This window comes from Marmota marmota, unplaced genomic scaffold, assembly GCF_001458135.2.
Source record: "Marmota marmota marmota unplaced genomic scaffold, marMar, whole genome shotgun sequence".
Classification (NCBI taxonomy): domain Eukaryota; kingdom Metazoa; phylum Chordata; class Mammalia; order Rodentia; family Sciuridae; genus Marmota; species Marmota marmota.
In genome coordinates this window covers 22,384,050-22,410,221 of record NW_025999932.1, presented here as the reverse complement: position 1 = coordinate 22,410,221, position 26,172 = coordinate 22,384,050, and the positions used below count along the sequence as shown (strand labels likewise).

General features: G+C 33.2%; 1 non-coding gene across 1 annotated transcript; it reads right to left on the bottom strand.

Moving 5' to 3' along the window:
- Positions 1-7,527: 7,527 nt before the first annotated feature.
- Positions 7,528-7,631, bottom strand: LOC125616192. The gene has a single exon (XR_007346831.1). It is a non-coding gene; the product is annotated as a U6 spliceosomal RNA (small nuclear RNA).
- Positions 7,632-26,172: the final 18,541 nt, after the last annotated feature.

Genomic DNA, 26,172 nt, shown 5'->3' with positions numbered 1-26,172 from the left:
TTAATTTAGAGTGTTATAATGACCAATCTGGGTATAGTTAAGGAAAACATTTTGGAGTAGGCCAGAGTGAGTATCTTAGGCACTTTTGTTGCCATCTTGAGGAGAGAGATTGCTAGTTTGGATGACAAGAAGGGCAACAAATATGTAGCTTTGTGATCAGATATCAGATATACACAGATGAACCATTAATAACAGTTTTTAATTGCATATGGATGCTTAAGGAAAAGATTGCATTACTTAGTCCATTAAAAATAATTACTAAATTTATGCTATTTACTACTTCAGTAATTGATTATGAGAGTAAATGAATAAGACAGTCTATTTATTCATGCACATTACATCACGTAATAACAGTTTTCTGGGCTTTGTAACTAGAAGGATGTAGTTGCGATTTCTAAGAGAAGTAATAAGAATCTCCCAGATTTATATGCAGTTTAGTAGGGGAGATAATAAATGAATAGTGAATTAGTATTGGATTTTATTTGTCTCTGCAATACTCAAATGTTTGAGAAGTCTGATATTTAAGGCTACAAAGCATAGAAGGGTACATCTGCAGGGACAAACACAATTTTGGGTCCATGGAATTCAGAAGGCAATGGAGGTTGGTTCAGAGATGTGATGTTACATTAAGTAAGAGGAAGATATTTTGGTATCTATAGAGCACGAGGTTGAATATAACAACAACAACAACAACAACAACCTGCACATCTCAAAATAGTTCAAAGAAAGGATTTTCAATGTACTCACTATGAAGATATGAGATGAAATGTAAAGTGATGGATATACCTGCATTCTGTCATTATTTGGGGCATACATGAATCAAAACATTGCATTTTACCTGATAAATATGTGTAATTATTATAAGCCAATCAAAATTTAAAAAAAAACCCTTGAGTTTTTGAAGTTATATATGGTATCTCTAGAAAGAATTTTAGGACTTGAGGAACAAGATAACTGTGAAGTACTCAAATATTTCATTCAAATTGATGGAGGTGGTTCCCTGAGAAAAACTGAGAAATTTCAGATAAAGAAAAGTCCAAAGACAAGATTTCAGGCGAGCTCTGTGATTGTGAATGCTTTTAGGAAATAGGAAGTTGTCTGGTGAAGTTTCAGGTAAACTGAGGGATGAAAATGAAATTTGACATTTGATTTTTGAATATGGATATCATTGAATTCATTAGTAAATACTATTTTGTTGAGCTGATAAAAACAGAAGTTGGTCTGGAAGAGGAGTGGGATAGAGAAATGGATAAGATGTGCATGAACATACCTAAACTCTACAACTCCAAATGTATGGGTGTACTTTCTACAAATGAGGACATTGAGCCGGGGTGGTTAAATCCCTTACCTATGACACAAGGGAATGAAATCATGAGATCTGAGGCTGTGTTCTTTGTAGTGCATGACAAAGGAAGAGCCATAATCCTTTTACTTTCTTTGCAAGTCTTAGAATCTACTTATTCATTTCTAAAAACTCTGAGGATGATTTATTTCATATCTGGGATAATTGGCAGGGCATATAATTCTGTATCTGTATGAGATAGTGGGTAAGTGTGTATGTCCACTGTGTGTGTCTGTGTGGTGACTTTTTAGAGGTATTGAATCTAGTATAAATCATTCCTGTGTGCAGCATGAGTGTCTGTAGTGTTTGCAGTAGATTGAACTATTGCTTTCAACACTTTACTCCCTCTTGCAAGGTAATATTGCTATGCCCTGCCTCTCTTTGCCCCATTGAGAATATATATAAACATTCTATGCCACATTCTGGCATTCAAACTAAAACCATAAAATAGAAATTGAAAGGAAGGTCACTAAAATTTCCACTGGGTTCATTGTACTGGTCTTATTTATTCTCTCATCGTGTAGGACTGTCTATGAATATTTTCATGGCTGTTAATTCTATTATCCTTGAAGGTAACTTTAGAGTATGAAGGGGAAATTAATAGCTTGTCCTGTTTATAAGGATGACAGTGAAGTATTCAGTTTGTGTCACTAACAGTTCTTTTGATCCATTAGCTACTTAAATTGTTTCCTAATATGCCGGAGTGTAATAATTAAGTGACAGTTTATCCTCTCTAATTTGCAAAAACTAAACAGAGATTAATAACTGATATTTAATGATATAATTACTATAAAAAGCAAGGCAAGGGCATATATATATATATATATATATATATATATATATAAATATAATTTTTTAAAGGAATCAAATATTTTAATAGCTTACCTGATTACTTAGATTTTTAAATTTTATCAGGAATTTAAATTTTATCAGGAGTTCACTGATGGTTTTGAACAGCTCACCTGGTTATTTTAAACCTGTTAATTCATTTATTCTCCCTTTGAAGGGCAGCATGCACTATCCAGTGAATTCCTGGTAGTCTGGTCACGTTTCAGACTTTTACGATGTGTGTGTAGTAAAGACAAACTGGTGCAGGCCAGCTTGGCCATCTGTGTTTGGAGGAGGAGCATCGCTTTGTTCTCTATGGCATTTCTTTGCAGTAGCTCTGGACATAATTGTGCCTATTTCCCATTATTTTCTTTGGGAAAAAATACAATCATTAAGTTTTCTTAGCTTCATCTAAACTTTGACACTTTTCTCTGTTTTTCTTATTGCTAAACAGCTGAAAAGTAAATTTTCAGTTGGCTAAGGAATTTTATACAACATTATTTTAAAAATGATCTTTCTCTTTAAGTTTATTTTCTCTGATTATGTGGCCTTGAAAATATACATCTGAATTTCATAAAATGAATTGATCTTTTGAATAGAGTTAATTTTTAATGTGATTAAGATAGTTTCTTTCTATAAACCTTATTATATTCAATCTAAATTCAAAGGTGGTTGTGGTCCATTGCCAAAGTATATTCCAAATCCACCTTCTCCATCCCATATCAACAGCCCCTCTTTAGTCCAAACCTCCTAAGCTGCTTTAGTGCTTTCAGTCTGGTCTCCTTGCTTCCTTGTCTGAGTTCCTAAAACAACATTCTCCAAAGAAACACCCAAGATGATCTTAAAAAAATAAAAATAAAAATAAAAATCTGCATGATACCATCTCCTTTGAACAAAATTATCTGATAGATTTCCCTGCAATTAAAATAGAAGGAAAACATTCTTTTATGTTCTATAAGAACATCTGACTTTTGTCCTGCTATATGATTCTTCTTCTTACTCTATATACCCTAGACAAAGTAGCTACTCTCTTCTCATTGTATATTTCACAGTTAGGTCTTTGATTTGGAATACTTTAACACTGTGTATTTGCATGGTTATTATGCCCTTTTGCAAGTTTCAATACAGATTTATTTAGAGATGTTGCCTGACATCTTTAACTGTAAATATCACGTATCTCCCCTTAGCTCATTGACCTTACAATTTATTTCATCTTAGTAATATATTTGTAGTTTCAAAATTATCTTGCCTTTAGAGATTGTACATTTTCCATAATGTTAACAACTAAAACTCCAGTGACTAACAAAATTTTTGATATATATTAGATATTCAAATTACTTTAAGGGTCAATTTAAGGATTTAATATTCAGTTAAACACAACATTGTTGCAATATGCATTTTTGTACAGAATCTGTGGAAGTTGGTATTTATTTCACAGAAACGGTAAGTGAGATAAATACCTAAGACCCTTCCTGAAAAGGCATATGACTTTATATAATTCCCCTTGAGAGAGGACAAAACCAGAGTTTATGATGAGATATGACATCATTGATTAGATTATGCTATAATGGGCAATGGTAAAAGGAATTTTTCAGATAATACTCTAATCAGTTCACATTTAGTTAATAAAAGAGCAGATAGTCCTGGTGGACCTGATCTAATCAGATGAATTCAAAGGAGACTGAAAGCAATAACAGAAGCCCTCTTTTCAGCCTCGTAGAAGTAAAATATGTTGTGGAGAGGGTTAAGTTACAGGGAACATTTGATGTTGAAGGCTGTGAACAATCCTAAAACCATATGTGGCTGATGCAAATTCAAAATGGCACAGTTACTTTGGAAGACACTCTGGAACTTCTTCACCAGGGGAGGAATATACTTACAAAATACCCCACACTATGTATGTACTGCTAAGAATTGAAGACACATGTCCACACAAAACCTACGTAGAATTGGTCATGGACACATTATTTATAGTAACAATAATGGAAACAACCCAGATATCCATCAACTGGTACATAGGTAAAAGAAATGTATATGCCATAGAATATTATTTGTCAGTAAAAAGGAATGAAGAACTTACAAATGCTACAACATAGATGTAATATTAAAAGTGACATAAATGTCACTTTTAATTGTGACATTTTTCAGAGTTTATACAGAATGAAAATCTTTTTAACCTTAGGAAGTTTGAGCAATCACCTAATTAAAGATTTGCAAACATCCTTCTTACACACAAAATGTATGTGAAAATATAACTGAAAGAATATGATTATTAAACGTCACAAACTTTAAGATTCCATTTTTGTGATAACAGAATAAGCAATTTCATGGAAATGCAGAGTAGAATAGCTTTTGTCTATATCTAGGGGTGAGAGGCAAGTATAGTGACAGGTAAAACATCTGGGATTTTTTTTGTTGTTGTTTGTATGTGTGATAAAAATGTTTAAAATCAATTGGGCTGATAACTAGTCACTATTTTGTCAATATACTAAAACCATTGAATTACAGTCTTTAAAAGGTAAATTGTAGGGTAGGTAAATTATTTCAATTGATCACAGAATAAGCCATGTACCAAAATTAGTGGTTTAAAGCATGTTGTGTGATATCTTTCTCATGTAATACACCTGAGAAGAGTCATTTAAGTCTGTGGGCTGGTTCTACTTCATGTATATGTGCCCTACAGCTCATTCAAATGTCCAGATTTCTTCCATTTTTATTTTTTTCCATTCCCAAGATCATTGTACTTTTACTTATTATGCTCAAACCCTATTCGTGAAGGCACTAGTTGAAGTATGGGATTTATCTCCTAAATTCAGAATAACACCCGGGCAGAGTGAAGAATACATACCATCCCCTAATCTATTACCTTTATACATTCCATCTTTAAGCCTTAAATGAAATAATGAGGTTTATTTTATATAAAGAAATCTTATTCTCTAAACCATTTACTGCCTAAAATAGTTGTGAATACACTTTAAAAAAGTAATGTTATATCTTTTGTGAGCTAGAAATTTGAGGTGAATAAAAATCTTGTATTTTGGTAGGATGATTTTTTTATTACACTGAATTCTGTTAGAAATTTGAATTAAAGTCATTCAAGTATAAAAAACTACCTCAATTCGATATTTGAATTTCACATCGTTTTCTTCACAACGAGTAACAAAGATGTTAAATGTCAATTATGTTCCTGAGACTTTTTACTTCACTTTTAATTGTGACATTTTTCAGAGTTTATGCAGAATGAAAATCTTTTTAACCTTAGGAAGTTTGAGCAATCACCTAATTAAAGATTTCCAAACATGCCTATACTTCTACAGTCCAGCTTTTATTTCAGTAATGTTGAAAAGTTCGTCTTTCCTGTGAGGTATAACCCAGAGAGTGAGACCATCCTTCTTACACACAAAATGTATGTGAAGCTCAAACATAAGTGAAGCTCTTTCAATTTTTCTCTTTTTGTGAAAGCAATATGCTCCCTGGTAAGTAGAAGTAAGGATAAAAGTACAAAATTTGTGTTTGGGTCTTCTAAAACATCAGCATCCCCTTTATGTGTTTGTGGGTTGAATGAGTTTGTATGAACTTCCATCTTGATAAAGTCGATTCATCCCTGATTAGGTAGACAATGCATTTTTCTGTTGAAAATGTATTAGAGAATAGTCTACAACCACAAAAAATTGGAAGTAGGAGTCAAAGTTAAGTCTTCTTCAGGTAATATACAAAGAACAGCAATGAAAACTTTGCCCAGAAATTTTTCAGAAGTTTTGCTTCATAATAACTAGAAAACTTTAAAGATTTTAAAGATAGTACATTCTATTACTTTTGTAGTCACAGTTCAAGAATGTGATTAAAATTAAAATGTAAAATCCTTAAGGAAAGTAATGCAAAATGGTATTACCCTTAGAAAATGCCTCTGTTTCCAGCCTACATCACTGAAAAATAGTGCATTTGGTGGGCTTTTCAAATTACTGTACTGAAAGCACATCACCTCTCAAGTCATAGATGAGACTTCAGTTCTAGAAAAATGAATTCTAACTATAATTGCCTCATACTCAAGAATACTAGAACGCATATTAAAAAAACCTTATTTTTGCAGTTTGGGGTCCTTTCTAGAAAACTGAATAAGAAGTTGAAGAGTATAAGAAGAAAATATGTTCAGTGATTCTTTTTGTAGAGTTAAGCTTTGATTTCTTTTTTTGTATTAGACTTATCAGAAAACTTGTAAGTTCACCATTATTTTTCAGCACTGTTACATAATAAAGAATTAAGCCCCAAAGAATATTATTTAGACTAGCTCATAACTTTATACCAAATAAGTAGCAGAATTTTAATTCAACCTCACACTTTCTGTTATCAATTTCTATTTGAATAATGAGACTGACATAACTGCTGCTCATTATACAAGCACAGAAACCTCTCGTAGGAAAGAGTAGAGGAACACAGGCAATATATCATCCCAAACATTTGCAGATAGGTTAGCTTTACAAGAAAAAAGGCTCCAGGATGATAATAACTGAGATATGCTTGTTCTCTCTACAAGGACAGAGGGTGAAGGTACTTCATAAGTAAATTTAGCTATAGCAAGTTGGCATTTCAAATACATTACAAATGCAATTGTTCGGGAAGAAGATTTTTCTCAAAAGAAATATATATATATATATATATATATATATATATATATATGGCTTGTGTTTTTGAATATTCAGTTTTTTTCCCCTCCACAAAAACCCTTTGCATACTCCATCTATTCTCCTTTGAGCAGTGCATGGTTAGAAATCAAATCATACATACATGGTCACTGGATTTATTTAGATTCTCTTGGTGACAAGTAGAAGCCAAGGGTTCAGGCAGTGCAACTAGCGTGTGCATTCAGGTTTCTTGGGTATCAGAGAGCGCATAGCAGTGAGGACTATGGTGCTGCCTGTCAAATGCTTTCATTTGTCGAATGGAACTTTGGGTGGATGTTTTGGAGAGATTTATGGGATTTAGGATGAAGGTAGGCAGAAAATCACTTTTGGAGCCTGAGGTTTGAAAGAGGAATATCACATGCACATGGGAGGCCTAGGGCTGAGAATTAGCTGTACATGTTATCTATTGTGAGTTCATAAAAGAAAAAGTGACTGCTGCACTAGAAACCTTGAGCATCCAATGCTGAGGATCTACCAAAGAATATCCTTACATCATATGTGACTTCAGTTACACATCATAACACTTGGTTAACATATTCCACATCTGTACATATGCTAAAAAGAATTTTTTATTCTTTAAGGATTTTAATTGCTGTGGGAGGGGGTGTAGAAAGTACAGATTGGCATCTAGAGGTTGCTGGATGACTCCAGGCCAGGATCTGCAAGTGATCAGCAAAACATCAGGAATGCGGCAAAAATCTGCATGGTATCCTTGCACAGGGGCTGTGCAAATCTTCTCTGTATTGTTCCCATTTTAGTATATGTCTGCTGTAGGCAGCACTCTGGAGAATAATTTGAGTGAGAGTAATCACAGAAAATTTCAGAGGATAATAATAAGACTAGTCTCTGAAAAACTGGAGAAATTTCAAGTTCAGGGCTGGTAAGGAGAAGCCTTGGAAAAGACAACCAGTTTTCAGTTAAGATTCCAGAAAAGATAAATAGTAGGAGAAATAGTAAGCCAGAAATACAACACAGTCACAAAATACTAAAACAAATGTCATCTCAAATCAGATCACTACCTAACTGGACAAATTGATCTGCTTCTGTTTATATTGCCTGACAGAAAGCCAAACTTTTCTAGAGACTCAATTTAGTTCTTAAATTCTTTATATGTAATCTTTGGCATTAGCACAAATTTATATCTGTAAGCCAGGAGAAAGGATAAAAGACGAATGGAAATAAGAAAGAGAACAAGAGATCAAAGATGGCACAGCCAAAAGTGATCATAGCCATAGAAACAGCCAAAGATGATCCAGGTATTGAAATTGTCAAATCAATGTTTTTGTAAGGCTTATTATCATATTGGTCTCTTGAGAAAATAAGATGATTAAGCTGAAATAGAGGTCAGTATGCAAGAATAAAAGCATACTGCTCACACAAGTGCAAAAAACATTAAAACATATAACTAAATTATAGAAGGAGAGAATGAGTAATACATTTGAAGACACAATGTCAAATAATTTTTGAAAACGGCACCAATCATAAAATCACTGGTTAAAGATGTTGTAGGTCAACTGATCTTGTTTTGGAAGATTTCAGTTGTACATTTGTGTCCATACAGTATCTGCAACTATTTTTATAGATATTGAACCCACATTTTACATTGTTTTTAGTGTATGAGAAGTGTGTTGCCAATTTGATAAAAACATGAAGGAATTTGGAAAACTAATGAGAATTTAAAAATATATTGCTATAGGTATTGTGTATGGCAAGTACTGTTTCAGGGTAGAGTGAAAGCAGACACTACTGGCTCATGTATAGGAGTACCCCCATAGCTACAGTGTCATTTGTGGATGGAATTACTTACAGTCAAGAAGGAAAAAGTGTACAGAACAAAAATTATTTTGAAAGAGAAAGAGATTGACACAGAGAAACACTATATTCATGTGGCTTTTATTACAATATATTGTTAAAATTATGATGTTATTGTTGTTTCCTTCCTTTCTTCTTTGTCTGGGATTGAACTCGGGACCTAGTTAGGTGCTTTATCACTGAGCTACAACCCCAAGCCAGTGTTTTTGTTAATCTCTTACTGTACCAAATTTATAATTAAGCTCTACCATGGGTATGTATATGTAAGAAAAAACATAGTAAATATTGAGTTCAGCAGCCATTTAAATATATGTTAAATATATTTCCGGTAGATGGGGGCAGGGGCAGGGGAGGGCCTACTGTATTTCCCGTGTTTTACATTTAAATAGTTACATTTAAAATACATTAAAATAGTTTTACATTTAAATAGAAAATATTAATGTTACTTATTTACCTTCATTAATCAAGCTTCTTTTCCTAGATTAGCTCTTGTGACATACCCACTAAACTCCATCAGACTCTTAAAATACCCTTTTGTGACCATTATCCTACTCTTAAAATTGCTGAATCTCATTTACATAGAATAAAAGTTTATATCTCAAACTTGTCCCTTCGTCTTCTGTCTGTAGCTGAAGCCTTACTCTCTCCTTATGGCACTTCTACAGAAGGTTTCAATAGAGGATGCCGTACTCCTCTGTGCCTATTAGGGAGCAGAAATATGGGAAAGCAGACTTTCGTGTTGCTGACTGCAGCTCTGAATGAATTTCCATCCCTCATCTGTAAAATTCCCCATCTTTGAATCTCACCCTTTCACACTCTAGCTTCCAGTAGTGCTTTTGTAGGAATCACCTGCTGGCAAACACATCAAAACTCATTTCCTGTTCATGATCATTGTCTGCAACAGTGCTCTCAAAATTCCTGGTTGTTTCCGTAGCCACTGGTTGAACATTTCCCTAGGTAGGTCTTTAATTTCATTGACAATCAGGTTTCTACCTTACCACCCTTTCACACCTGAAGCAGTGTTCTTCCATGACTCCATTTCACTTCATTGGTTTGAATTTTATGCATCTTGCTCTTTATTTATACATATAATTTCATCCCTCTGTGTCCTTGAAAAATCTCATACCCCACAAGAAATAAAACCAAAAATCAGCTCATGGAATGGCACCAAATTAATGCAAAAACTATTCTTGCAGTATTACCACTGTTAGCAGAATTCAACACTCATTTCTCAGCCCTCACTTCTATTAACTTCCCTGCAACATTTGCTACACTCCTTCGGTCCCTCCTAGACAGAGATCTCTTATTGGTTTCTAGGACCCTATACTTTATAATAGTCCTCCTATCTCTTTGACATCTCTTGTGAGAATATATTACCACTTACTTCTAATATCCCAGGCCACTTAATACTATATGTCCAAAATCACTCCTAAATCTAGACATATCTGTCTACCTGATTGGCTTGTATTTTTTTGATATCTTATATGTATCTGAAAATTTGCATGCCAAAGCCAACATGTAATTTGCATGCCAAAGCCAACATGTAATTCCCTGACCTCACATCTGTTCCCCCTTAGCATAGCATGTTGGCAGCCCACAATGGCAATTCTTATGCAATGTAAAATTGTTCTCTTTTTGGTTCCCATTTTCCTTGGGCAATGTACCTTGTCAGAGAATGATTGTCTAGATTTTAGTAAGAGTTCTTTAACTTGTACTCAACCAGGGTCTTTTAAACCCACATCCCTTCTGCTTATGATTATGGAAAGCCCCGTGGGAAATAATGAATGTATCCAGAATGAAAATATGATTATGGGTCCTGCAGGGAACAGTTGTCGGCCAGCTAAATAAAGACTCTCCAATTCGGACAAAATGGACGTGGTATGTTTTCTGAGCCATCTGTCCCATAGCAATCCCAGCCCTTAGAAACCACTGACATACTTATTGTGGTTATAAATTTGATTTTCTGATTATTTAATATAAAATGGAATTGTAGCATACTGACTTGTATCTAACTTCTTTCTCAAAAATATAACATTTTTGAGGTTCTATGAGGTATCATATATCATCAGTTTATTCTTATTGTTAAATAATATTCCTTTGTATGGATTTACCACATTCGTCTGTGCATTCCCAATTGATAAATATGTATCATATCCACATTTTGGGTACTACAAATAATGGTCCCATAAACATCAATATAAAAGACTTTATGTGGGCATAGTTTTTCGTTCCTATTTTGGTGTACACCTAGAATTGAAATTGCTGGGTTTATGTTGAACTCTTAGAAAAATGGAATGTTTCACAAAGTGTCTGCATCATTTTACATTCCCAATAGCAATAGATGAGGTTTCCCATTTTTCAATATGCTCATCAACATTTGTTTTGCCTACTTTATTATAACCATCATAGTGGGTATAAAGTGGTTGCTTATTGTAGCATTGGTTTGCATTTCCCTATTGACAAATAATATTGAGTATCTTCCTGTGTCTTTACTAATCACCTGTATATCTTCATTGATAAAATATCCATTCATATCTTTGTTCATTTTTGACAATGCAGTTTGTTTTACTGTTATTTTAGAGATTTTTATTAGATATGTTCTATAAATATTTTTTACCAAGTTTATTTTCCTGTTTGCTTTTCATTTCACCTTCTTAATTAGGCTTTCTCTGACCATGATGGAACTAGCCATTTAGAACTGGACAACATTTGCTTTGAAAATATTTTATCCATAATTCATATTGACATCTAATATGATAGATCTTATTTAATTAGTTTAATGGCTTTCTCTTCTATAAAGTTGATGAAAAAACAATTTTGTCTGTTTTCATTGCTTATAAACTTTCTTTCTAGTCTGTCAATATAATTATTTGTAATTTGAATAAAAATATATTTTAAAAATCATATAAAATAAAAATACTTAAGATAACCATCATTCCCTTTTTTGTTCTGAAATTCTAGCTATTAAGTATTATAATAAAACATGTTAAAAATTTTTTATCGGTATTATGCATTTAAAGAAAATGAAAATTTAAAGTTAAAATTCATAAGGGCATGTTGTTTATCTGTAAAAGGACACCAGCAGTCCATGTAATTTCATTATGCTTTTTATTTTTAAGCTGTTCATAAGTAGATAAAAATTGATCAGTATTCAGTAATGTACACAACACCTATGACCTTTTGCCAACTTTGGAAAATTAGTATTATTGTCTTGTTCTTATCTTGCAGTTAGTTCTACAACTAAATCAATCTTGAGTTTGTTTTTAGCTTCCTGCCTACTTGGGTTTAGAACTAATCTATTACAAGCTGTCTGAGGTTCTTTGTTGGCTCTTAAAGTAATCTTATCCCTAATGCTTTCATACAGTAGCTATTTAATCTTCTTCATAGAGTAGGCAGAATAGCCTTACACTTTACTTTTCTAATAAAATGTTTTTTAGTTAAGAATTTTAATTAAGAGAAGAATTGGGCTATAATTAAAGCACACCTGGAACATATCCATATAATAGTTTAGCTTCTATAAAATTATTCTTGAATTGCTAATTTTTATGTGATGGAAATGAAAATGTACATATTTTAAAACAGGCTTTTAACAAAAAAATGAGAGAAATTGTTTCCATTTCTTAGAAGTTGGAGAAAGTAAATGGAATTTTATTTTTCAAATTGAAATGATTATTTCTGATAAATGTGAGCAAGTCATTTTTAGGAAAATAAAATGAGTAACATATACTTGGCATATTACAAATCTTAAAGTATTGAGCAAAAGCATATGTTTAAATTTGTGGGTGTGGTAAATCATGTATTTTACATACTAAGTAGAGAAAAATGTGTGCTGTGATATGTATTTATGTACATCATGTCATAAAATTGGTGAATGTTCAATAAATGTGCAGTTGTCTTAATGTATTAGGATGTCTAGTATTATAAACAATACAACATTATGGCTGTATGTTAAATATAGTTGAAATGAAACTCACAAATCTTTATCAATTTTGGAAAACTCTAGAAAAATACTTCCAGGTTTTTTTTTTGTTTGTAGTTTTTATTTATTTGGAGGAAAGAATAGTTATCACAATATATTTCATACTCTTTGCATGCAATTTTCATAGGAAACATTGAAGACCAGAGGATTTTTCAGAATTTCAGAAATTTACCAGAAAAATTGAGACTAAACCAATTAATACACATTTGCTTTTTCAATTCACAACTTTAAATAGACATGAAATGATCAGTAAAGCTGCATTAAGTTGCATGAAGATCACACAATTTTCCAATGGTAGTGCTTGGAATATTTAGTAGAGAAGAGAGAGGAGAGGGATAGAGGAGAGAGAGTTAAACAGGGAAAGAGACTTTATTAAGTTACATGATGACACTGAAAAGCATTAAAAGAAAGCAAAATTTTATAATAAATTCATGCTATTAACAAATATTCTTTTTGCTATTTTCCTTTTACAGATTTAAAGATGCATGGACATATGATGAAATTTACAAGTTTAACATTTAAATCTGTATAAATTTTAAAACTTCTTTACCTGAAGGAATTACATTTTAGAAATATGTAGATATAGGTAGATAATTTGAATAACTTTTTTCTTATTTTTGGTATCGAGGATTGAACTTGGGGGTACTCAACCACTGAGCCACATCCCCAGTCCTATTTTCTATTTTATTTAGAGACAGAGTCTCACTGAGATGCTTAGTGCCTCTCTTTTGCAGAGGCTGGCTTTGAACTCGAAATCCTTCTGTCTCAGCCTCCCCAGCTGCTGGTATTACAGGCCTGGGCCACTTCGCCCGGCTTAATTTGAACAATTTAAGATTGGATACTAGAAAAATACTCAAATCTGTCAAGTAACCAGAATAAGTGATTTCTCTCACCAAATCTCTCTTCCTAACATTTGTAAGTAGAATACTCAACACATCTTAAAGGCAAACTAGCAATTCATATGAATTAGTTTAAAATACCCATTATTTTCATAATACTTCAGGCTGGAAACATACATTTTGATAAAAGATATGTAATTTTTTACCTTAAATTCAATTTTCTTACTAATTAATTTAAAAGTATCTTTCTAAACTACAATTGACACAATTAGGGCAGTAATCAACTAGTTACCTAAATCTGTATTTCATTTATTACACATTTTGTGGATAAAGTATATTGAATAACTTGTATTTCTTACAGTCAGTTATAGTATGGTGAAGTATTTTATCAATATTTATTGAAAAGTTGTGCAATAAATTAGTTTTTGTAAAATTTAAAAGTGAATATTAATATAAAATGTTTTTTTTTTCCTAATTGAATCGTGCATTACAATTTAATCTGGGGGCTGGGTTGTAGCTCAGTGGTAAAGCGCTAGCCTCACATGTGGAAGGCACTGGGTTCCATCCTCACAACCACATAAAAGTAAAATAAAGGTATTGTGTCCATCTGCAACTAAAAATATTAAAAAAAATAATCTGGGTCTTAAGAAGAAATTATAACTGACTAGAGAATGCTATTATATATTTAAATTAAGTATTATTCTATAAGTCTGCATTTTAAAAGCATAAAATGGTATTCTTTTCCTTTAACCCAGATTTCCTGAAAAAAATCCTTTTGAAAATTAGCTTATGTGGTTTTTACTAAATACTACATTCTTTAATTAAAGCTGTTGACCAAGATTTCTTAAACAATGAACCTCTCTACATATATATGTACTATATGTACATATATAGTAATATATTCACTGTGATGTCAAAAGTACTTGCATAATTCTCTCTTGTGGTTATCTATTTTTTGTATAAATATATTAACATATATATTATGTATTATCCAAAAACATTTATTAGAAAATCTTCCAACGTGTGTATGTGCACACGATGTATGTATGTATACATATACAATGCATCTAGCTTATATAATTAAACCTCTATCCTAATTCCTATAAATCACTCTATTAATGAGTCACTTAATTCATTCTGATTATTTCTCAAAGGCATTTGTTTAATATTAGCATAATATTATTTATTTTAATAGAGCTATTAAAGTATTTAAGAAAATATTTAAAATAAATTATTTTAAGAGAATTATTTAAGACAATAATAAATTCTTAAGAGAATTTCTAAAAATATTCCATTCTATTAAAAAGCACAGTTCCCTATAATTATGAGTCTGCATTCAAAGTAGAAAGTGATGTTATTTTTAAAAAGTCTAAACAGACATTGTTGTCTTATTTCCAGTGAAAATGTTTTGAGATCATCCTTAGAGGGCAGCACCTAACTAGGGAAAGATGTAGCTCAGGTTTAAGCAGAAGTTTGAGCAATATTACAGTGATTGTATCTGTTAATCAAAAGTTGACAATCTATTAAAATATCACCTCACAATTCCAATGTCAAGAAGTTGAGTAACAGCATCGGATAGTGACCTAAATTTGTAATCTAGTTGAGATACACTTCATTTTACATTACCAGCTGCTAAATGCCTGCTATCTTTTTGAGTTAATGTTGAAGTAACATGGAATACATTAGTCTTACTCTGAGTGTGATAAACCAGAGCAACAACAATCCAGGCTCTAACAGCTATGTTTTATAAAACGAAAAGAGAAAGAATGAATTTCCCAAACTTACTTGTAATCATAAATAAAGACACAAATAGAGAAGCAAAATAAATGAACTGTTGTCATTAAACAACAACAACAAAAAATTTAAATGAGAATAGGGCTTTCGGACATGGGTCAGAGAATATTTTATTCCATACATATTGCCATAAAAATAGAAAACTTGAAATCTTGTTTGAAAAATTTATTAAGCATTTTGAATAGTCCATCAATCAAATTAATGAAGCAATTATCCCATCATTCCATAATTTTGTGTTGAAAAATTTTATATATTCACCCAATCACTATTTTTGGAAATCTTTGATAAAACTATTTTAAGAATCTTTTTATAGCCGATGACAATCTATTTGTAGAGTAAAGCTTTGTAAACTGTTAAGATGTTTTAGAAATTGTATGACCTGGACTATAATAATTTTAGTGCTTAGTAGCAGAGAGTATCTTATTGCTGGTTTCTCTAAAAATGAATGACTTAAAAATAAAATTAATAAACATGAATGGATTATCAAAACCACCAATGGAAAATTAAAACACACAAAGCAAGTCCTTTAGCTATTTACTCATTCATCAAATATTTATTGAACATCTGCTTGTGCCAAACACTTGTACATAGTAGGCCTACACTGATGCTCCAAACTACACAATTTGAGACTTTGTGCTCTTGGGGGAGCTTAAAGTCTCATTATTTCTACCTTGAGACAGGATGTGTGTGTATGTGGGATGGCAATGACAAAGATGTACAAAGAGGCAATTGATGGAATGTTATAGCCTAATCAAATAAAATTTAATGTTTCTTTAGATTTACATAATCCATTATACTCTTACAATCTCTTCTAATCTTCATGGTTTACTTTGGAAGAGTCAAATAAACGTTTTCTACAACAGTTTTTACCCCAAGATTACCCATAGAACCACCTAAAATAATTTAGTATTTTAAAATCTGGGTGAATTAAAAAGCTATAAATAGGTCTACATGATCTTAAACTCAAATCTGATTATAAGCCAAACCCTGCCCCGGAGCTACAGAGAGATGGCCCAGGTGGGCTGGAGCATGGGCAGCAAGCATGGGCAGCCACAGGGAGCCAGCCATGGGGGAATCCAGGGCATGCTGACCTATCATGCAGAGGCAGCCCAGCCTAGTTCAGCTGCAGAATCCCCGATCTTCTACCGTCCACCAACCTCAACCTTCTGGGAAGCTGGATTGCAGGTTTGGGAGAAAATGAAAGTGAGGCAGACCTAACTGGAAGTTCAGACTCAAGGGTTACCCAATAGCATGAGTACCTTCCAAACCCCGATTAGCATAAGTTTGGACCAATAGTATTAGTACCTTCCAAACCACGATTAGCATAAATTTGGACCAATAGCATTGGCGCGAGCGCTGTATAAACCCCTAGAACAGTAAACTCAGGTGGCAACCCCTGTGAGGCTCCTCTCTTGCCCTTGTGAGAATCTGTTTCTGTTATTCACAGCTGAATAAATCCTACTCCTTTCACTGTGGCCTTTGTCCAGTGCCTTTTATCTGGATTTGTGACCTAAAAGTGTGTTTCCCATGAAAGGAAAGTCATGTGTGAAGGAGGTACTATTTAAAATATGAAAGCTACGTATTTTTTTTTTCATTTTGTCTCTGATATATTTTTTTCTAGCAATTATTTCACCATTAGACATTAAAAAAATAGAAGAGGTTATGTTAATTTCTGAAGAAGAAAGATGGACAATATCTTTAGGACAGAAGCCTACTTTTTTGAGGGGTTAAGGTAAAAAGAAACAGAAAAGGTTGAAGATTAAGGAAAACAACCAGTGAGATAGATATATCCTTTCATTTATATAACCAAAAAAGACATTTAAAAAAATTAAAAACAAAGAGGCACAAAAAACTATATGAAAGCTTTCAGTTGATTAGCTTGAATCTTCATCATAAGCATCATTTAAGAGTTTGTAATGCTGATTGGGGAAGTCTTGGTAGTCATTCTATGTTTTCTAATCTCTCATGTAATTTTTGTCCTACAAATATTCAAATAACAAACTTCTCTATACTTTACTCTCTTTTAATCATTTATTTCCTTGCTACCCTGTATTCATTTAAAAATAACTTTATTCTAATGACTGGAAAAAATCTCTCTTTTCCTTAAATCCTCCATCTGGTTCTGAAATCTCCAAGTTGGAAAGAAAGATGTTTTGGCATAGTTATATGCCAAATAGTGTTATCAATATTCATTATAACAATCACTATTTACTTCCTTCATAATTAGGGAAGAAATATTGGAATGTTGTATGAATGAGACAGTTAAGTAAAAAGAATTGATAAGGAGGAGGTTGTAGGCACAGGTACACTCATGAGACGTGAATATATGCTGTTAGTAGTAGTGCTTTCAGCCCACACTAAATGGATGTTTATTTGTTCTCACATATTTGGTTGCTTTTACTGGAATATTTGAGAAGTTTTACCTGTGAAAAGCAGGATAATTTAGTGGAGACTATCTGAAATGATACCTAGTTGTACTCCTGTTCAGCTTAAATGTTAAAATGTCATAGTCAGTTCTTAAGATAAAAGAAAATTGAGAGCATTATTACCATTTTGAAATAAGACCAGGACACAGATTTATAGTGGAAAAGAAAACCATTAAGTAGATGAGATCAATAGATGTCAAGCACATGAGAGATTCTTGTGACACCTTAAGAAAAGAAGTGACTTTTAGCTATAGACATAAGGATTTATAAATGTAATCTAAAGGGCTTCTGATTTAATTGACAAAGGAAATCTAAAAGCCTAGGATGAGATTAAATTAGTTCTTGAGCTGCAAAATGCCATACACTATCTTAAAAAGTGTCTAATTTATAAATATGTCCTTGATTAAACTGAAATTGAATATCTCTTAAAACAGTTTTAAAACACTTAATTCAATTATTTATTTCCTATTTTATGTCAGAACTCAATCACATGTTCAATTTGTAACTAATACAAATTTATATCACATCCTCTTAATTACATTCATTTTTAAATATTAATTTATCTTTTCCTTATTTTTATTCTTATTTAAATTTACTTTACATCAGCCCTTTAACCTTTTTTTTTTGTACTGGGGGGATTGAACTCGGGGTCACTCGACTGCTAGCCACATCCCCTTACCTCCTTGCCATTGCTGAGGCTGGCTTTGAACTTGCGATCCTCCTACCTCAGCCACCTGAGCCATTACAGGCATATGCCACCACCCCCGGCTATATCAGCCCTTTAACCACTGACTTTGTTATTACTTTCTAGTCTGACACACTTGAAGGTAACTTAAAAAATTAATAAAAACTATTGAAAATTAACTAATATACCCACACACTCTAAGCTCCACTTTCCTAATTATTAAAATGAGAGTAGTAAAGTTCCTCTGGCCCTAAAATTATCTGAGTTTTTGAAGTGCACGTTCTTTCAGTGATTATGAATTTGCAGTAAGTACATTTTCAGAATAAATTAGATGATTTTCTGACCTAACTCAACAAATGTTGAAAATTATACCTGAGTAGTCATTAAGAATTTAAACATGCTACCTGCTTGGAACAGAATTTCAGTTTATCTTTCACATAATAAAAAATATAGTTCAATAAAAAAATGACATTTTGCAAAATACACTAATATAGAGAAGTATTGTGGCAAGCCAGCCATTGACACTGTGTGTGTGTGTGTGTGTGTGAACACTATGAGCATGAGTATGTAAGTGGAATGGACTGATATTGCCTCTCTGTTTGGGCTGGTGACATAGTATGTGTCCTTTTTGCTCCCTCTGCCTATGATTCCCACACAGCACCTGAGATGGGTGTGGCCTTCCAAGATGTCAGTCAATCTGCTGACAGCAAGACCTCAGGAAGCTAGACTCAACCCTCTGAAACCTGACCCCCCTCATTGGGGTGGAACTTTCTTGAATTTCTTCCCCTCAATAAAAAGGGGCTTCAGAACATTCTCTCTTTTATCTGCCTCCCTTGTGGGAGCTGGAGCAGAGGAGCCATTGCTGAAGTGTCCCAAGAAAAAGGTATTTTCTCCTTCTCGGTGTGGTCATTTTTGCGCCAACCCAAATTTACCTGGAGTGACCCTGAATGACTTAGTTGTGTGTTGCTGCAAAGTATATTCTCAAATGTTGGCATATTAAAATGAAAACAGTAGTACATAGAGTGCATTATTAAATTCTTTATCAATTTTAAGATTTCAGGTATAGGAGAGAGAAGATGGCAGGTTAGGGGAAAGGTGTACTTTCCAGCATTCCTCAGCACCAGACCTAAGAAGTGGGAAGACTGCTTTTCAGTGAGGTGAATACCAAAAGAACTCACTGAAACGCAATGCTGGACAGTAAAAGAAACCATAGAGACACAGAAAGGGAGAAACTTAAAATATGATATAAGAAGTCATGTTAGAAGCACATCAGCTTGGCTGCCTGTGGTGGTTGAGCAGGCAGAGAAACCACCAAAACAGGTAAATAAAAAGCTTGTTCTGGGAGAAGCTGTGGAATCCAGAGGGAGCTGATCTTAATGAACCCATGTGTTAAGGTTTGGATGTGAGGTGTCCCCCTTAAGGTCACCTGTGGGATCATGCAAGAAGGTTTGGAGGAGAAATGATTGAGTTGTAAGAGTCTTAACCTAACCAGTGAATTGATCCCCTGAGGGATTAATTGAGTGAGACTGAAGTGGCAGGGTGTGGCTGAAGGAAGTGGGAATTGGGGTGTGGCTTTGGGATGTATATTTGTATCTGGCAAGTGGAGATCTCTTGCTCCCTCCTTTCTGATCAACATGTGAGCTGCTTTCCTCTGCCGTGCTCTTCCTCCATGATGTTCTGCCTCACATCAAGCCTGGGGAATGGAGCCAGTCTTCTATGGACTAAGACCTCTGAAACTGTGAGTGAGCCTTCAATATTCTCCACTACAATTGTGCTCCTTGGGTCCTTCAGTTACAGCAGCAAAGAAGCTGACTAACACACCAGAGTTGGTGGCTGAAGTGTTGAGTGAAAACCAACGTGGATCCTTGGGCCCACAGGAAAATAGTTTGGTGGGAACTGTTCACCAGCCCAGGGTCCATTTGTTAAGTGCTGAGCATTGGCGAGCAGAGACTGGTGATTGGGAGCTCATAAAGAAAGTTGCCAGCAAACCCAGATGTCACCTGCTATGACCCCCAAAGCATACCTGAACTGAAGTAAATGAAATACGTGTAACAACAATTGTTCCTGAAGCACAGGATCTCTGGATATCAAGAAGAGAGAGCTCCCTTTGTTGCTGACATCCTGAAAGAGTTATTGGAAAGATGCCAATAATGGCCACAAAGAAGTGTATGACTCCAGGGATGATACCCAGTAATTTATGTTAATGGTAGTGAATTTGAAACCAATGAAGGTTTAGTCTTTATATATTCACCAATGCCCCAAAGGTCAGCCAAGACTAAACCCCAACTAATGGAACTTCCAGTTTAGAACTCTGTACCACCCCTGCTACAGAAAAACACAATTTCTCAGCACTCTGCAGTCTGTTCCACACTGTACTGGGAGATGGGAAGCTGTGAGCTGCTACAACCAGCTTTGGCTCTTAGCCACAAGTCTGCCTCTTAGCAGGTAAGAAATGTAAAGATGTTGTACTTAACAATCCCCAGCCCTTGACCCAAGGATGCAGATCCCCAAAATAAATATTAAGAATGAAAACTCATCCCTTCCAACAGTTTTTAACCACCTCAACAGAAACCAGTCATGTATATCTCATTTCACATACCCCTACATATTTCCCCCATTTTAACTTTTTAAAAAAATAACATTTTTAATTTTTTCAAATATCATTTTATTTTATTTATGTATTTTTACTTTTTTACATTATGCAAGATTTTGTGTATGGGGTGTGTGTGTGTGTGTGTGTGTGTGTGTGTTAGAGAGAGAGAGAGAGAGAGAGAGAGAGAGAGAGAGAGAGACCTTGAATGAATAGGTTTAAGAAAGTATATACATATATATAAATTTCACTTTCATTTTAATTGCCTTCTTCTGAACCTGTTTATTATTCAGTCTTGTTTTGATTTGGAGGCATAATTCTATGTGGGTTTGATTTATGTAGATCTTACATTTGCTTGTTTGTTCACACCTTGGTTTTTGCCCACTTATTTACCCTTCTTCAATCTCCTCTCATTAATAGCCAAATTTTCCTGTTACTCTTCCTCTTTCTCTTTACTTTTAAAACACTGATATGGCTGTATCTCTGTAGTATGCTGACTTTAGATCTTTTGTATGTATACCAAGGAGTGGGATAGCTGGGTCATATGGTAGTTCTGTTCCTAGAATCATTTATTGAGGAATCTCCATACTTCTTCCCAGAGTGTTTGCACTAATTTGCAGTCCCACCAACAATACCTGAGTATACCTATTCCCCAACATTAACTCCAGCATTTGTTATTATTGGTATTCTTGATAATTGCCAGTCTGACTGGAGTGAGTTGAAATCTCAATGCAGTTTCAATTGAATTTCCCTGATTATTAGAGATGTTAAACATTTTTAAATTTGCTGCACATTTATGTTTGTTATTGGATTGTTTTTCTGATGTTGAACTTTTTTGAACTCTTTATATGTTCTGTATATTAATCCCCTGTCAGAGGAGCAGGTGGCAAAGATTTTCTGCCATTCCGTAGGCTTTCTTCATGTTCTTAATCATTTTTCTCTTCTTGGGCAGAATCCCACTTATTGATTAGCATTTGATTTTCTTCGATTTGACTTTTGGGTAGAGTGAGAGACAGGGATCTAATTAATTCTTCCACTTGTGGATATCCAGTTTTCCCAGTACCATTTGTTTAAAAGGTGATTTTTTTTTTCATACATATACTTTTGGCACCTTCCTCAAGTATCAGATGACTGTAAGTATATGGATTTGTCTCTGTGTCTACTACTCCGTTGGACTTCATGTTTGTTTTGATGTTAACACCATGCTGTTTTTTGCTACTATAGCTCTGTAGTATAATTTGAAATCAGGTACTGTGATGCCTCCTGCATTTCTCCTTTTGCTCACGGTTGCTTTGGCTGTTCTGGGTCCCTATTCTTCCAAAGAAATTTTAGGATTATTTTAAAATTTCTTCTTTTTGAGTTAGATATGACTTCCAGTATAATATTGAAAATGAGTTATGAAAGAGGATTCCTTGCCTTGTTTTGAAATTAATTTTTCTGACTGCAAAAATATTTTGATTTCTATTATACATAAGCTTTATTTCTATTAAAAATAGTAAGGCCATAATATTAATAATGAAATCGTGAAAACATTAAAATCAGGAGGCATAAATTTTTGGGCCTCTTTTTGTGTTTATAGAGGGATAGGCCACTGAAGGGCAGAACTTTGCTTGTGACAGGTAGAGATTTGGAGAGGATAATACAAGGAATTTAAGTTATTAATTATGGTTAGGTACTGTGACGTCTGTGTCATGTAACCTACTTACTTAACGATGTCATGAGAAAATCTATCCTTCAGAAATCTTTTTTTATTGAAAAAAATAATGGAGAAACAGGCATAGCCAATCATAAAATATGTACTCTCTTCATTGCATCTATTGAAAGGTATACTGTTATTAGAGTATATCCTATTTGTAATCAATAGGTAATGAGGATTAAAAAGCTGTTCCATAAGTTCTTTGCTATATTAATGAAAGCATAATCATTAATTTTAGCAATTTTGCATATAATGGTATTCATTTATTAACATGTAGACATATCTTTTTATTTTTAGATAGACATGCATACATTGTACCTAAATTTTCAATATTTATGAACACATTTAATAATAATTTTCTTTTATACTGCTATTTTCTCTAATATGAATCATTCAGATTTTCATTTTAAGTATTTTTTTGTATAGATGTGAATGATTATACAGTGAGTAGAAATGAAGAAAGAATAGCATGCCCATATGAAATAAAGATGTGCTAATGCCTAAAAGAAGAATTTAGCTTTTATGTTAGCACTGTGTTTTAAAATTATCAGAGACAAATTTTTTATTATTGATGTTTTTACAGATGTTAGAATTCTATACTAGCATGTCCTTTAAAAAGAGGAAATGCATCTTTTTTTTTCTAAACGTGTATTCTAATGAAGTCTGGTGGGTTACATTTTGGTTAAATGAATCTCTGTTTAATCCTTATGCTATAGAAGCTGTCCATCCTTCCTATATTTCACTGGTATTATGATTTTCATAGATGAAGGTGGTCTTAAACAGCATATGTAGTATTTTTTAAATGTTAAAAAACTGCCAGATAGCATTTTCTATGTAAATCCATACTATATTTTAATTGTTATGATTACACTTGTAGAGAATATCTGTATAATCATACTGATGTATATTTGTCACAACTGGATTCTCTTAAAAATTTGTGCTATTTTTATAATTCTTGTGTTTTAATTGGTTTTGACATAATTCTAGGTACATGACATTTCTCTTTACTTCATTTTGTCAGTGTTTATAATTTTACCTGCATTTCAAACATGACATTTAAAACCTATGAGCGTGTTCTCTTCTAAAGAAGCAATTTTCTCTAGAATTGCTATGTTTATGAGAACACAGCATATGCTTAGTTTTCTTCAAGTATGTTATAGAAATCTGACACCTTTGAGAAGTAAAATGTATCAATATTCTAATTATTTTATTTATATTAAGTTGTTGCTTTGAATATACTGGATGATTAATAATAATTCTCTCATAAGAAAGTTATAATAAGTGAATTTACTAGGTTTTGCTCTAAAATAAAACTCAAAAAGTTGAAAAAAATTAGATGACAACTTGGGTGGCTATCTTTGCTACATCTAGTTGTCATGAAGTCTTCTATGTAATTACTAGGATCACAATTTCATTATGTAAGCAAAAACTTTAGAATGATAGATAACATTAATTTGCAAAATAATGCATTTAAGTGTGCATACTTTCTTCACTGACATTTGTTTTACAAATATGGCAATTTTTAAATTAGTTTGGGTTGAAATGATGAGGACATACAAAATTATTAATTACTTCAGAGTAATGTCTAGAAGCTAATTACTTATTTTGAAAAATTTTGACATACGTCAACTTACAGTACAGTAACCTAATGTAATTGAGTAATTTAATAACATACATTAAGTAAATGTATATTCGCTTCATGTAGCATTGAAAAATCAGAAAACAGAATTATACTAGTGTTGAGAGCCACAGCCGAGTCGGAATGGCCCCTGGCATTTTGCAAGTAATGGTTGAGAGGCGAGCCATTAAGATGATGCTGGATTGATTCAATTGTATATAGACCCCTGCTGTCCGACCCGCTACTTTGGAGTGGGCACCCCCTACTTTGGAAATCTCATGGGGATTTCCTGGGGAATTTGAGTTGGTTGGTGAAATTCTGGTGGAGGGTTGGGTGGCGATCATGGGTGGCGTTCGGGAGAGTTCCCGGGGAGTGTGCATGGAGTGCTGTTGGAGTTCAGGCAATAATGTTTCCTGTTTGAACATACAAGTGCTTTGTGGCGGCTCGGTGATTTGTGCCCAGCCAGACGGCGGCATACTAGAATAAGTGAAAGATTTCTGTGTCTCTTTTTGTTTATTTACTAACACATAAAAACAAAAAATGTTCCTATCAATAGAATGCCACATAATGTTTCAAAAAATGTATATATTATGTCATGTTTAAATCAGGATAAAAATTTCTATCTTTTTAAACATTTATCATTTTTTGGTGTGGTTAAAACATTCTGAATCTTTTATTTTCCAGGTTTTTGAAATATATAGTACATTATTTTATTTATCAATCTTTCTCACCTCTTATAGCCCTAATTGTACTCTCAACTTCTATAAAATTAATTTTTTAATTTCTACTTTGAGAAATCATAAAGCATTGGTCTTTCTGTGCCCAGCTTATTTCTCTTAACATGAGGGGCCCCACTTCTATCCATGTTGTCTCAAAATACAAGATTTCATTATTTCTATTTTGTGGGTAGATATTGTTCCATTGTGCATATATACACATTTTCTTCCTGTGGAATAATAATCACTTCCCTGAAACAGGGCAACATTGCATGCCTGGACCAGTCAGATCCACCTATCCACGTGGATTTGGGGAACATCTCCATAAGGACTGTGATGTGCTTTTCTTCCTGAAGGTGAAAGAAAGGGAGAGTTTAGTGAGATAAACTATAGCTCTCAGTATTTTTTTTTTTTTTCAAGGTCACAACTAATATTACTTTTTTCCATAAAATTAAAATAAATGCTTAAATAATAATGAAATAAATGATTTCTTATGTTTAGTTGGAATGCTATAATTTAAAAATTAGTTAACAAAAGATTCCTATTTGATTTTCATAGCAACTCCATAAGGTAGATAGACTATGCATTATTACCCCCCAATAAGATTTATTTTATTTTCTTTTAGAGAGAGAGAGAGAGAGAGAGAGAGAATTTTAATAATATTTTATTTTTTCATTTTCGGCAGACACAACATCTTTGTTTGTATGTGGTGCTGAGGATCAAACCCGGGCCGCACGCATGCCAGGCGAGGGCGCTACTGCTTGAGCCACATCCCCAGCCCCCCAATAAGATTTAAGCATTGAAAAAATTAGTTTGTCTGAGACACATATAATGTAGAAACTTATAATGAGAAACATTTGTCATTGTTTTCAATATGATAATAATGCCACATCTGTTTGTGTTTTACTAAATTATTTTCCAAATTAATACCTATACTCTTCTTGTAATTTACTATTTATTATTGACTATATATTTTTCAAGTTACCAAAATACATTGCTATTTCACACACACATACATACACACACACACACACACACACACACTCACACACTCTTAATAAATTAAAGAAAGTTTAATGGTTGCAAATAAATGCTTGATTTTTTCTTTAAGTTTTTTTTTTATACCCAAAACTCTGGCTAATATTTATATTTAAATAGAAAAATC